Source organism: Monodon monoceros, unplaced genomic scaffold (genome assembly GCF_005190385.1).
Source record: "Monodon monoceros isolate NGI ecotype Baffin Bay Population unplaced genomic scaffold, NGI_Narwhal_1 Super_Scaffold_4, whole genome shotgun sequence".
NCBI classification, from domain to species: Eukaryota; Metazoa; Chordata; class Mammalia; order Artiodactyla; family Monodontidae; genus Monodon; species Monodon monoceros.
The window spans coordinates 47,347,406-47,360,908 of NW_021703781.1; the positions used below are offsets into that span (position 1 = coordinate 47,347,406).

At 44.0% G+C, this 13,503-nt stretch overlaps 1 pseudogene; it reads right to left on the reverse strand.

Moving 5' to 3' along the window:
- Nucleotides 1–3,467: 3,467 nt before the first annotated feature.
- LOC114908548 lies at nucleotides 3,468–4,555 on the reverse strand (annotated as a pseudogene).
- Between the last annotated feature and the right edge of the window lie 8,948 nt (nucleotides 4,556–13,503).

The window sequence follows — 13,503 nt, forward strand, 5'->3', positions numbered from 1 at the left end:
AATAGTAAAAAGTAGTAAATCAATGTTAATTTTAGGTTTCAATAATTGTTCTATATAAATAAGTTCTCAACATTTGTAGAAGCTGGGTGAAGGATTATATGGGAACTCTGTGTACTATTTTTGTAACTTTTTTCTAAGTCTAAAATTATTTCAAGACAAAAATCTTTTTAAATAAGAAAGTTAGGCCAAGGGTAATGTGATCACATTTATATATATATATATATAAATATATATATATATTTTTTTTTTTTTTAAAGAGGGAAGAGTATATAAAAAACTGTTAACAGCAGCAAATAATGTGTTGACACGCCAGGTACTATTCTAGATATTGGTGGTATGGTAATCAACAAGACAGAAAAATCACCAGACTCTCTTGTAAATAGAAATATACAGGATAATTTCAGCTGGTGCTAAATACTATGTAGAAAATAAAACAGGCTAAAAGTAGAAACGGATTGGGTGAGCTACTTTAGATTAGGTAGCCAGGAAAACTCTTTTCTGGAAGTGTTATTTGAATGAGATCTGACTGACCCAAAAAACCAACTTTGTGAAGATATGGAAGGGGCATTCTAGACATGGAAAAGCAAAGCAAAGGCCCTGGGGCAGAAGCAAATATGAAGAATGCCAGGAAGAGAAAGGCTAGACTAGCCAGGGTAGAATGTGACCAGGTCAGACTAGAGCATAGACATCATCCATAGTAGGTAGGCCCGGGTAAAGAGTTTGTGTTTTATGTAAAAAATGAAACCACTGGAAGGTTTTAAGAGGGGTTGGACATGTGACTGACATTCTTAAAAATGTTGTTTCATTTTTTGTGGAAAATGACCAACAGGTAGACAAGAGTGGAAAGAGGGAAGCCTGTTGGAGGCAACTTCGACAGTCTAGAGAAGGAGCTTGGTGGCTTGATTAGGGTGGTCACTGAAAGTGGAAAGCAGTGAATGATTCCAGATATATTGTGTTGAAGGTGGAGCTGACTAAATTTTGCAGATGAATTGAATGTGGGAGGTGAGAGAAGGCAAGGAATCTAGGATTCCTTGTTTTCTTGTGCAACTTGGAGGGATTCTGGTGCCAATTACCTTGGAAGAGTGATGGAGGAACAGTATTCTTGGGGGAAAAAAATCAAGAATTCTGTTCTGGATACATTAGAGACATTAGACCTTCGTTATTTCAGAGTGTGTGTGTGTGTGTGTGTGTGTGTGTGTGTGTGTGAGTGTATTTATATTTTTCAGGAACTAACATTCTGGAAAAATAATGAAGTTTAGGAACATTCAAAATATGTTAGACCAACCAGGTGCCCCAATGATTCAAAATAAAGGCAGGGAGCATATCTCACCTGGAAAAGTTACTGAGCTGAGACTAATATATAGGACAGATGGCTCCATCCTTAAAACAAGCAGTTATAGAAGTCACAAAGAAAAGTGATGTATTAAATTTGTTCCTGAGCATGAACAATGGTGGGCATCCATGGGTGAACCATTTTACAATTGTCATCACCCGTGTAAATACGACATCTTTCATGAGGAAAATAAATGAAACCGTGCGCATGTCCTTCAGGTTTAGGAAAGGAAACTCTGACCAAATGTGCATGTAGTTAGAGATATCATAGTGATTTCTTTTTCTTTTCTTTTTGTAAAGGAACAGTGCACAGGGCACCTAGGGACTATAGGAGGGTAACTATTGGAGGGACTATGGTATTGCGGCCAAGGGTGTAGACTGTTGAGCCCAAAAACCTGCCACTCCGCCACTCACTGGTGGTATAGCTTGCAAGTTCCGTAACTTCCCTGTGCCTTAGTTATATCACCTGTAAAATAGGGGGACGATATACAGTAGACCCTGTAGTGCCTGCCCCTTCCCTTCCCCAGATTCCCCTTCTCAGCTGCTGGAGTGTTACCAGAAGATGGCATTCACCTATTAGCCCTCTTTGGGCATTGCCATGGCTGAGGAAAACGGTCTCTCCTAAGATCACACCCCCTTCCACGTGCAGCCCACATCCAATGACTGAGCAAAAAAGTGTATAAAGGCCTGAACCTTCACCCCAATTCAGGGCAGCTGGAAGAGCCTTCCCAGCTCCAGAGCTCCATGTGGAGTTGACTGAAGGCTTCACTGGGCTTCAACCTCAACATCTCACCCTGCCCAATTCTGCTTCCTTCTCCTCCCTTCCCCAAGAGTGGATCCCAAGACTTCTCTCTGAGAAACATCTTGCAATTCTCATCACCCTCACAGAGTCTGCTTCCTAGAGAGCCCAGCCTGTGAGGTAAGAGTACCCTCCTCCTCTTAGGGGGATCCTTAGGAATAAATAAGTCACTATAATAAGGCACTTAAAAGAGCGTGTGCACACAGTAAGTGGAATATAAGTGTTAGATATTGTTATGGAAGTGTTTTCTTATGAGATTATCAATGCCTACAAAACTACAAATAGTTTTCCCCTTTAGCCATAAAAGGTTCATCACGGTGGTTTGAGTTAATTCTCCATAATTGTGTTACATACAAATAAAGTTAACTTGCTTGTTTTAGATGATGAGAGGGAAGAAATGTATTTCTGGCCTATTTGTTGCTACTGAGATCCCCTCGTTCTTGATTGTCAGGGGGAATCTCTGTTTTCAAACTGACTATAAACACTTTCTCATTTATACACTGGGGGTTTTTTTTAATGGAGAAAATGTAGATGTGAATTATATTTTTATTAGGCTGTGATTACATATATCTCCTTGATAGAGACTTCTTCATGCCAGGAATTGGCATTTGCAGGGTCTTCTGAGATGAGGGTCTCATCCTCTGAGATGAGAGGGAACAAATGTCTTGAGCTTAGCCCATTCTGTTCAGACAGAACAGTTGTGATAACCAGGGGGAGGGATGGATATTAAGCTCATTTTGTCACTGCATTTTTTTTTCCTGGTTCATAAGTACTTGATCCTTATGGACTAAAATAGAGATGGAACTTTTCCCATAAAACTGAAGGTTCTAAAACAAGAATAACCAAAGAGCTTCTGTACTTGAAAGCAGTGAATACAAGATCACATATAGCTAAATTTGAAAAACAAATGTTAACCCAAAAATCAGATTATACATTAGATTAAACCACAGTCTAACACATCAGGAGAAAGAAAGAACTGACAAATGCAAGCTGTATGAAAAGTAGAGGCTATGGTGGGTAAGAATTTATCTTTGCTTTACCCATAATTCTTCAAAGAGCATTAGTTGTATAATTTGGTTAAAGCCATGTATACAACGTATAGAAGAGGTCACTATATTCTTCTTCCAATTAGAAAACCAGAAAGTTTGTGATTCCATTTCCCCATATGAGTCTAATATTATTCCCTGATACAAAGCCTCCAGCCTGTGAACAGTTTGGGAAATAATCACCCAAAGAAGTAATCCTCCCGTCCTGTTCAATGGGAGTCCTGAGTTGTTTGCTTCTTATCTACCTGTGTTCATCTGAAGGCCTTTGGCTTGCATGAGACTCCATGCCATTACCCATGGCAGTCGGGGTACACGTCTTCGCTCCAGTGGGCACCTCGTTTCTCAGCCACAAGTTGAATAAATTGGGAGTGGCTGGCATAAAGCTTGAGTTTATCATTATTGTCCACCCATCCCACTTTCTTGGCATCGTCGCCAGCTTCCAGAAGAAGATGATCCATTTCCTCCCCTGTTTCATCATGGTAGTTCACAGCCTCTGTCCCCATCCACGTGTTATCGTGTTCCAAGGATCATCCACATAGCCTTTATAGACCACAAAGTGTTCCTGGCTGAATAGTTTGTGCAATTGTTTCTCCAACTCCTGTGTTTCTGCTCTGGATTTCTGTAAGGAGTTCATGGCTCCCTCACCAAATTCTCTCTTCATTGTGGTACTAATCTTCTCTCCCGGATCCACCATCCCCCCCTGGGATGGCCCATGCCCCACAGTCCTTCCTTTTGATGGCTACAAATTGCAGGATGTTTCTCCCAGAAACAGGGTGGGTAACTGTATTTCCCTTGCTATCCTTTTTCCACCTGGTTAAGATGGGATCTGCAGCACGATTGGGGCCCCAACGCCCCAAAAGCCCTCAGCCAACCAGCCCTGGCCGAACTGCAGGATTTCTAGGTCTACCATTTTCAACCTCATACCAACCGTTTCTGGCTCCTTCTCTCAACATGCCCATCCTTTTCATTAAATTTAAGAGAGAAGTTTCTTTCACCCAAAAGAGAGTCTGCCCACCTGGGTCCGGCCAAGACTGAGCCAGAAGTGTACTCGACAGCCTTGTATTCTGGCCACTCAACCAGCCAGCTCACTTTCTCGTTGGGGACCTGGCTTCGCCCCACTTTAGAGCCAGGGTAAGGCGATGTCCTGGCCTTCTTGTGGGGCGTCTCAGCAGGGCCGTTTGAAACGGACATGATGAAGTTTGGAGGAAGCTTGTGAGGAAAATGGGCTCTAGCCGGCTGAGATGTTAGGGCAGCTGCTGGGCCTGACTGCCACAGAGGCCAAGGCCACAGAGAGAGACACGGTCGCTAAATCCTTTGCCAGGCCATTTTTGGCTGAATGCCAGCCATTCACCACCCAGTAGGCTGTAAGGATTTCCATTGCTCTCAGGTGGGGCGCTTCCAGTCGCAAGGGCAGGGCTCCCGACCTTGCCAGTAGGGGGCCAACGGCACAGCTGAGCAACAGAGGATGAGCGCCTCACCACAAACCCCGCCCAGCGCCCCCTTGGGGCCATTGCTGCGTTTGTACTTCACTACATTGAAAGATTTCAACGTCTGGAAGGGATTCTAAAGGGTTGAGAACATTGTTCAAACACCACCAACAAAATCAGCACACAACAAAAGTGCTTTCTTGCGTAGCACGGTATTAGTCTTCTGGGTAGACTTAGTTCACTAGTCTAGGACCAGTATCTGTTTGGGAGAAGGCAGAAAGAATGTGTTGGAGGCTCCGGGGGACAAAAGGCTCCTTATTTGGGGTGCTCAAAAGCATGGTGAGGGTGCCCTTGAAGGAGAAAGCTCACTTGGTGCACCCTGCATGGTCCTGGTGAGAAATCCATGAGGTGTACACACATGGTATGGGGGCTGGTTCCAAATCTCAGGCCCATCATCTTACTAGCTGAATGGCTTGGGCAGGTTGCACAAGCTTTATATTCAAAGGAGTAATGGCTACCGCATACCAGGAGCTGCCAAGCACAGAAGATTGTACTGAGGTCTGGACCATATGGCCTCTGCTCTTAAAGGATTCTGGTTGAGGAGGCAGCACATACATTTAAAAATAGAAGTAGGGACTTCCCTGGTGGCGCAGTGGTTAAGAATCCACCTGCCGATGCAGGGGACACAGGTTCGAGCCCTGGTCTGGGAAGATTCCACATGCCGCAGAGCAACTAAGCCCATGTGTCGCAAGTACTGAGCCCGCGTGCTGCAACTACTGAAGCCTGCGCGCCTAGAGCCTGTGCTCCTCAACAAGAGAAGCCACCGCAATGAGAAGCCCGCGCACCGCAACAAAGAGTAGCTCCTGCTCGCCACAACTAGAGAAAGCCCATGTGCAGCAACAAAGACCCAATGCAGCCAAAAATAAATAAAGAAAAAACAATAGGAGTAACATGGGAAGGGCAGTGCACAGTAATCCTTAAGAGTTGAACACAATCAGGTTCAAATCCCAGCTTTCCCTCCTTAACTGGGATCTTCTTGGGCAAAGTTACTTAAGTTACAAAAGCTCACTTCAGTTTCCTCAAGTGTAAGATGGAAATAGAAATATCTACCTCATAGAATTCTGGTGACAATTAAGTAGGCTGTTACACATAAAGCTGTTACATAACTGGTCCATCATACATATTCAAAAATGCTAGTTGTCATTACTATAGTTATCATTAACTTTTTGACCCTGCTCCTTGCAAACTGTAGATTAGAACAGGACAGTTGAAATGATCATGGGAATTGAGTGGCTCACATACAAGATCAGAGTTAAATAAGCTACGATTCTCTGTCTGGAAAAATTCAGGCTGAAAAACAACAGCGTCTAGGTCCTGAAATGATATGTGAAGCAGCGGTACAGGCTAAGTCATTATATCTAAGAAAACAAACCCTAGGGAAAGGTCTCTGAACATTTGAAACAGATAGTTTTAGGACAAATGGAGTACTATATACTCTAATTTAAACTCAAAGGATATTTAACATTTCCCAAAATTTGTTCCATGTTACACCACTCCTATGAGAAAGATGTTCAAGGAATAAATGATTTGATGGTCAAATATGTTTGGGAAATTCTACATATGTTATCACCCTCCTTTAAGAGTTTAGGATTCATAGAATGTTTTAAAGATCCTGTGAATTCCAGTAGAAACAAATCAACCCAACAGTTTAATTCTGTTTCATCCAGTATTTTCCAAACTACCTGACTAGAGAATGCAATAGCTGGTATTATTTTAAGAACACACTTCCTCAAGTTTGGAAGAGTTTCAAAATACATATGTGTGCTTGGGGGTAGATCTCTAATCATTTCAAGTTATCATCATTATCACTCTTGGAAGACAGCTACTGAATACTCACTCATCACCCTCATAAACTGAATGAGCCACGCTTCCGAAAGGCTTGAAACCCAGCAACAGCTGGGACTATAGAGAACAAAATGGTAGAAGAGAATTGAAAGCAGACACATATGAGACCTGGTCATCATTAACCCTTGTCATCATTGTTGAGAATTTGCTGTGTGCAAAGTACCACTAGAAAAGAAAGATGATCATTAAGGGACATGGTCCCAGCTCTGAAATTCATGTCTTCTTATGGCTTCATTTTTTCAATCATGGAATTCCTATTCTTCTGAGCCTCCCGGAAATGTATTAGGAAAACCACTGATATGAAAATTTAAACGTTTTGGGAGAAGACACTTGTAAATTCCTCATATTATTATTTCCAGGTATCATAATCTAACTCACAAGAAACGAAAGAAGTAGAAGTATTGGGTCTGGTTCTAGCTTCCCCATCATAGGCTGTGTAGCTCTGCATCCGGCCTTGGCTTCCTTGAGTCCTGATTCTTCAAATAAAAGGAATCAGATGGCCTCTGTTATCTACAAAAGTCCTTCTGGCTTTAAAATTGTATGATTCCAGGATGTATGAAAATCTCATCATTGGAAGGCCAAGGTCAAATGCTATGAAGCAAAAAGCCCAGCTGTTCAAATATAAACAACCAGATGCCGGGGGCAATGACACTTGAGGAAGGCAAGGGAGCAAGGAAGGCATGGTGTGTCAAGTAAATTCAGAATTAGACTGGACCAAGTAAGAGTTGATGGAGCACCTGGAAAGGAACATCAAAACCAGTAATGAGGGGTTTGTTTTGCTTTTAGCATCATCAAAGGGAAGAAGACTTAAATCAGACCATTTGATGATCACAGTGTAAAAGGTGCCCTAAGGGAAGAAAATGAAATACTATAATAGAGACCAAAAGAATTATTTGTTGGGAAACCACTGGGGAGATTCTCTTTCCTAAATTGTCTTCTGAGGCAGAAAAACAAACAGAGCTAGACAGAGAGAATGTTCTGGTCCCATCCACGAGAAAGCCCTAAAGGAACTCTGAGCACAATGAGAGAACAAATCTTTGACCTGTCACTTTGAACGATTCCTGGACTAGAGATTGCGTGTGTGATTCCCATTTTATCAAGAATATTATGGAGACGGGGAAGACCAGCGTGATTACAGAGCCCTAGCAGTGCAAGAATCCCTGATCATCCTTCCAACCTCTCTTTGGGAAGCAGAAACAAGTGGTACCAAGGCAACTGGATTATCATGAATTATCCACGTCTTCCCAAAGTGATGCTAAGGCTCAACTTCTGAAAGAAATCTGGAAGGAAGGCAGGGAAAAGGGTTTCTCCTCTCGTTAAAGTGATCATACTCATAACAAATAACAACAATAAAATAACTATCATTTACTAAGTGCTTTCTGTGTACCAGTCTGTGGCTTACAGGTTCGCCCAGGTTTGACTGCCCAGTTTTGAATCCTGGTTCAGCCTCTTCTTGGCTTGTTGATCTTGGGAAAGTTTCTGAACTCCTTTGGACTTTAGTTTTCTCATCTAGGAATAATAATGGAATCTATATTAAAGGGTCAATGTGATATAATTCATTTAAAGAGCTTGGAATAATGCCTGACCCATAGTAAAACCTCAACAAATAGTACCTATTACAATGATTATTATTAATTACTTTACATTTATTATCTTACCTAATTCTCAAACAACCCTATGAGTTAGGCACATATACTAATAAGATTAACAGACTGAGGACATGGCCGTTCACAGAAGTTAAATAACTTGCCTAAAGTCACACAGCTAGTTACTGGTATATGTTTCAGAATTGGAAAAGCTTGACAATAATAAACTTGTATTTCACTGATAGTATAAATGCATGTTGGATTTGACTCTATATGGCAAAATGTCACCACTTTATTATACCTATTTAAAAAGTTAAGTTATATTAAATGGTTCTGCTAGGCTCACTCGGTATAAGAGGAAGAGATTGGCGAGAGACAATGAAACCATTAGCAACCTATTGTAGTGACACAATTGTAAAGAGAAAATGCCCTGAATCATGGGCCAGTTCAGCCTAGAAAAACAAGTCAGAGATATCCTGACGTGGAAGGGGGAGGCCTGAAGAGAAGGAAGAGTCAAAGACCACCCATTTTAATCTTAAAGGGCCCAAAGGATGGTGGCAACAGGTAGAAACAGGGAGGTCAGGAGGACAGTTGGCAATGGGGAATTCGCTTTTAGATGGACAGAGCATGGGGTGATGGCTGGGAATTTGAGATTCTGCCACTGACATCTCTGTGCCTTAGTTTCCTCTCCTACAAAATGAGTTGATCTAGAATTAATCCTTTGGATTCCTTCCAGCTTCCTAGAGGATGCATGTAAAATGAAATAGAGGAAGTGGAAGAAAGATATCGGGGCTTAAAAAGTCAGTGAGTGCTCAAGGTATTGGGTCATTAGTCTGGCTTTGATGTAAAAGAGGAAAATGGGACAATGATTGACATTTTTAAGATTAAAGAAAACTGTGCCTTTTAAGAAATTACTTAGGTGGGATAATTAATACAGTCTTATCTAGAATGGAGGCTGTCTCCAAATTAACCCAAGAAATCTAAACTAAAATGTATAAGAATCAAAGTCAAGTAGCCTTTATTTGTCAGAGAGATAAACTTCAGTTTGCGTGGTGTGATGTGAAGGTGTTACGAAAGTCCAGCTGCCCCCAAAATATCTTTCTGATCCTCTTAAAATGTTGCCTGGATTTCCACCATTAAAATAAATCCCTTTGAATGTGGTTTGTCTTGTAAAATGCACATTTATTTCACATTCAGCTGTTGTCATGCTTTCTGGTGAATTAGTGAAGCAGGCTGACAACCAGCTAAGGACAACCAACCGAGGAGACAAAGCTTTGGAGGAGGAGGTGGAAGGGATCCTTTTGATATGTGTGGCATTGCTCACATCAGTCAGTTCAACGATGTGTGGGTTCCTATTGTGCCCAGGTCCTGAGCTGCGTTCCAGAGGTGAAAAGGTTAGTAGATTGTGGTTCATTGCCTCAAGATTCTTGCAGTCCAGAGAGTGGGCTGCATGAAGGTCACGGAGCTGCGGAGTTTTGAAAAGCAGGACCAGAGACTCAGAAAGGAAAGGTGGAGTGACAAAGAAGATTCTCTACCATCACAATCTCATTGAAGGATTGGACACTTGATTCAAGGAAGGCTTTTTCTTGATCTCAGTGAGCTCCCCTAAGGAACCACCAAAATTTAAACTGGCAGGTTTGATACTCCATTGGCTGCAGAATGACAGGTCATTCCAATTCCTTTAATTCGATGATTTTTTTGGTCCTTTGAAATTTAAATTAGTAAAATTTGACTATATCAGAACTTGTCAGCTATATTGTTGACTATGAAACACACGTCCATTGCTATTTTTCATGTCCCTCTCCTCTTCTGGAACTTCACGTATGCAGGACTGACCACACAGTGGGATTGCTGAGGCTGGTGGAAAAGTAGAGGAATAGGAGCTAGAAGGATAACTGAGCACTTCTTTAAACAGCAGACCAGAGGAGCACCACAGTGTCATAGATGGCATTCAACAAGCACCCTGAGACATAACTTCTAGTAATGGAGAGGATATTCAACTACGGCTTAGAAGATTTGGGGGACCAGTTCTGGCTCTGGTGTTTGCTAGCTGAATAACTATAGGAAAACGTTACAATACTCACCTATATTTATTGAAGACAGACTATATGACAGGTACTGTGCTATGTGTTTTACTTGTAAAAACATTTAATTCTTACAACAACCCACTGAGGTAGGTTCTATCATGTTTCCTGTTTTATACGTGAGGAAACTTAAACACAGATAACTTCAAGATCATATTACCTAACATTTGTCAAAGCAGGGATTTGAATACAGGTAGTCAAACTCTAACGCCCGTGGTTAACTACTATGATACTCTAGTTACCTAAGTCTTTGAGGCCTCAGTTCCCTTAAAAATGGACATGTTGGGTCAGACAATGTCTAGATTTCTTTCTGGCTTTAAAATGTTATGATTCCAATTATATGAATTATACCTGTACTTAATATACTAAGGGTTAATCTCTGTTTCTGAGTGGTCTGTCTTAGAGAACTGAGCTCCAAAGACAAATTTCTGAAATCTGGTCTTATTTCCTAGCCATCTCTTGTGTTTCATTAGAGTTGGACCATATTATTCGCTGCTCCACCAAGAATGTCCTTCCTCAATCTCCATCTACTGAAATTCTATCCTTCTATCCTCTAGGCTTCAAAAACCAACTGAAATGCCACCTCTTTCAAGTAGCCATTCTCAGTCTTTGGAGATTTAGACTGGAGGTGTATTAGACTGTTGGGGGTAGGGATCTAGGAAAAATATCTGTGTTAATGAAAGGAAAAGATGTAGGATAAGGAGAAGAAAGGGTGGAGGGAAACACCTGGAGATGAGGAAGGTTAAGAGGACCATCAGTAGTGTCGTTGGTGACCCACACCAGCAAACCCTTTCCTGAGATGCACAATCATGAAGCCACCAAAGTGCCATTCAATGATGCCTAGCTACTAGGTGTGAGGCGAGGATTAAAATGAGATAACATAGATGAAATAGTGTCTAGAGAGGCAACAGTGTGATAGTTCCGAATTCCATTACTTGCATAGGAACTTGCTCATCTCCTTCATGCTGAAGAAGGCTGCCCTCCTGCCCAGGAAGGAGTAGGACAAGCAGAGGTGGGACAGGACTCAGTGGGGAAAAAAGAGGTCAGGAGGAGGTATATGGGAACACAAGGAGAAAAATGAGAGCCAGAGATAGAGAAGTAAGAGAGAAAAAGTAAACATACAGGAGTCATGGGAGAGAAGAGGATGGAAGGAGAAGTGGAAGCAAAAGGGCAAAGAGAAAAAGAAAGAGGAAGGGAGTTCTGGGGCTTGGAAAGAAAAGGTTTGTGCTGCCCTGGCAAAACCCAACCCCCAGAGGAAGAGTCCTGGAGGTAAGCAAGTGAAGCACCCAAGTCCAGAGCGCTCTCAGATTCCTTCTTGTTTCTCTGTTCTCATCTGTTATTGGAGGGGTTCTGACCCCTGCCCTCTGCTGCTTTCTACCACTGTGTGGTCCTGGAAGGTGAGAGGAAGGAAGGAGCCAGGGGATTCCTTCCACTCTCTCTGCTTTGGGAGGCATCTCCAGCAGTAGTTGCACTTCCTTCATGGCTCCAGCTCCCACTGGACAAGGCTTCATGGTTCTGGCAGCCTCCTCCCTTTGTCCCTCCAGCCCTAGGGGAGGAGATGTACCCAGCAGTTGCTAATCTCAGGGTTGCCTCACTTTCTCCTGGTGGTAATTCTAGTTCTTTCAACAGCTTTGTAACTAATGCACTGCATTAAATTATCACTATTGAAGTACCTGGAAAAGAAAACTTTACTTTCAGTTGTATTCACTCTTGGAGTTCAAAGACAGCTCTCTCAGGGAAAGCCATGCATTTCGTGAGAGAAAGAAATCCAGCCAACCCAAGAGTTACGAAGGGTCAGGGGCCAATTCTCCAGTGTTTGCTTAGAGAGTGATGAATCCACAGTGGCTGGCAGAGTTGAGGAACTCTAGCCAGGGAATTATCTGTAAAGTGACTGGGTTTGTGGCCATTCGTGTCCATTCCTTCATGACTTCCTGTACTCACTTTGATCACCTTGAGCCTCAGGATAAGGAACATCTCAGTTTTATTCCTCCAAGGGTTATTAAGTGCCCATAAGGAGTATAGAGGGCACGTAGCTAGGTGTGGTGAGGCGGAGACACAGAGACATATCGGGAGGACATTCTCAGTTTTTGGAAGTGTTTGCGTTTTGCAAGATAAGGTTTGTGGATGGTCTATCAAGAGACCCTTTTGATACTCTCATTTTTGCAGTTCCAGCAGAGCTGCAGACACTCAATTTTATTCTTCAGGCGTTCATCTCTCCCATCCTCAGAGCCCTGTTAGAACCAGGATCCTGTTCTTAGGAATTCACAGCCTAGTGGGGACACAGAGTTGGGCACACGACTGACCCTCAGGCCAGGCTGATGGCAGCCACAAGGGAGGATTCTGCACAGGGTTCGGGGAGGCTGCACAGAGATGGTGGACAAGTTGAGTCTATTAAAGTTTGACAGGTCGAGGGGGCTACGGGTCTTCTGGCAGAGAACAGAGCAGGATCAAAATCAATTGTGAAAGAACAGGGGCATCTGAGGTGTTGTCTGTAGACAAGGGTTTTGGGGGTGAGGGTTGGTCACTGGAAAAGAGGCTGAAAGGTGGAGGCCCAGCTATGGAAGGCTCTGAGACTAAGGAGTTGGGGTTTGAGGCAACGGGAGTCATCGGAGGATCTTGAGCATCATGTGGCAAGGTCAGTTCTGGGATGGCAACTTTGAATTCTGCGCGGAGGACGGATTTACACGCAGAGAAGCTGGAGACAGGCGAAGGAACTGCGAGGTCTCAGAGATGGCTCATACATGGGAAGCCTCAGCTTGACCATCACCAAAGGGGCATGTTAACCTCAATTGAGCGGCTTTTCTCTCCACCAAGGGCAAGCGTCCTCCGTCTCTGTGTGTGTGTGTGTGTGTGTGTGCTGGAGGGGGGGGGGGGGGGGGGGGGGGTGGGGGGGGGGGGGAGGGGGAGGGGTGGGTGGGGGGCTCCTTCTACGGCTGGAAGATACGAGGACTCCAGCCTCCGAAGTTTCGAATTTCTCCTTGCCAAGGTCGGGCCCCTACAGGTGGGCGCTTTCGAGCCCCGGCCCAACGTGCGGGCCCCGCGCCCGGCCGCCGCCGCGGCTCGTCCCCTCCAGGCCCGGACGCCGCCGCGGGCCGTGCCGGGTAGGGCGCTCCGGGAGCTGCGCGGCGGCTGCTCGAGGAGGCCTGGCGGGCGGCGGCGAGAGGCTGTGCCCCAGTTTGTGTCCAATCAGGGAGTGCGGGCTGTGCCCCGAGCCGGGCAGCAATGCGTAAACAAACCCACGGCAACTCCTCCGCCCCCTCGGCGCGCTCGCCCCGCGCCCGCCGCCGCCGCCGCCGCCGCCGCCGCCGGCTCTGCTCGCCTCCG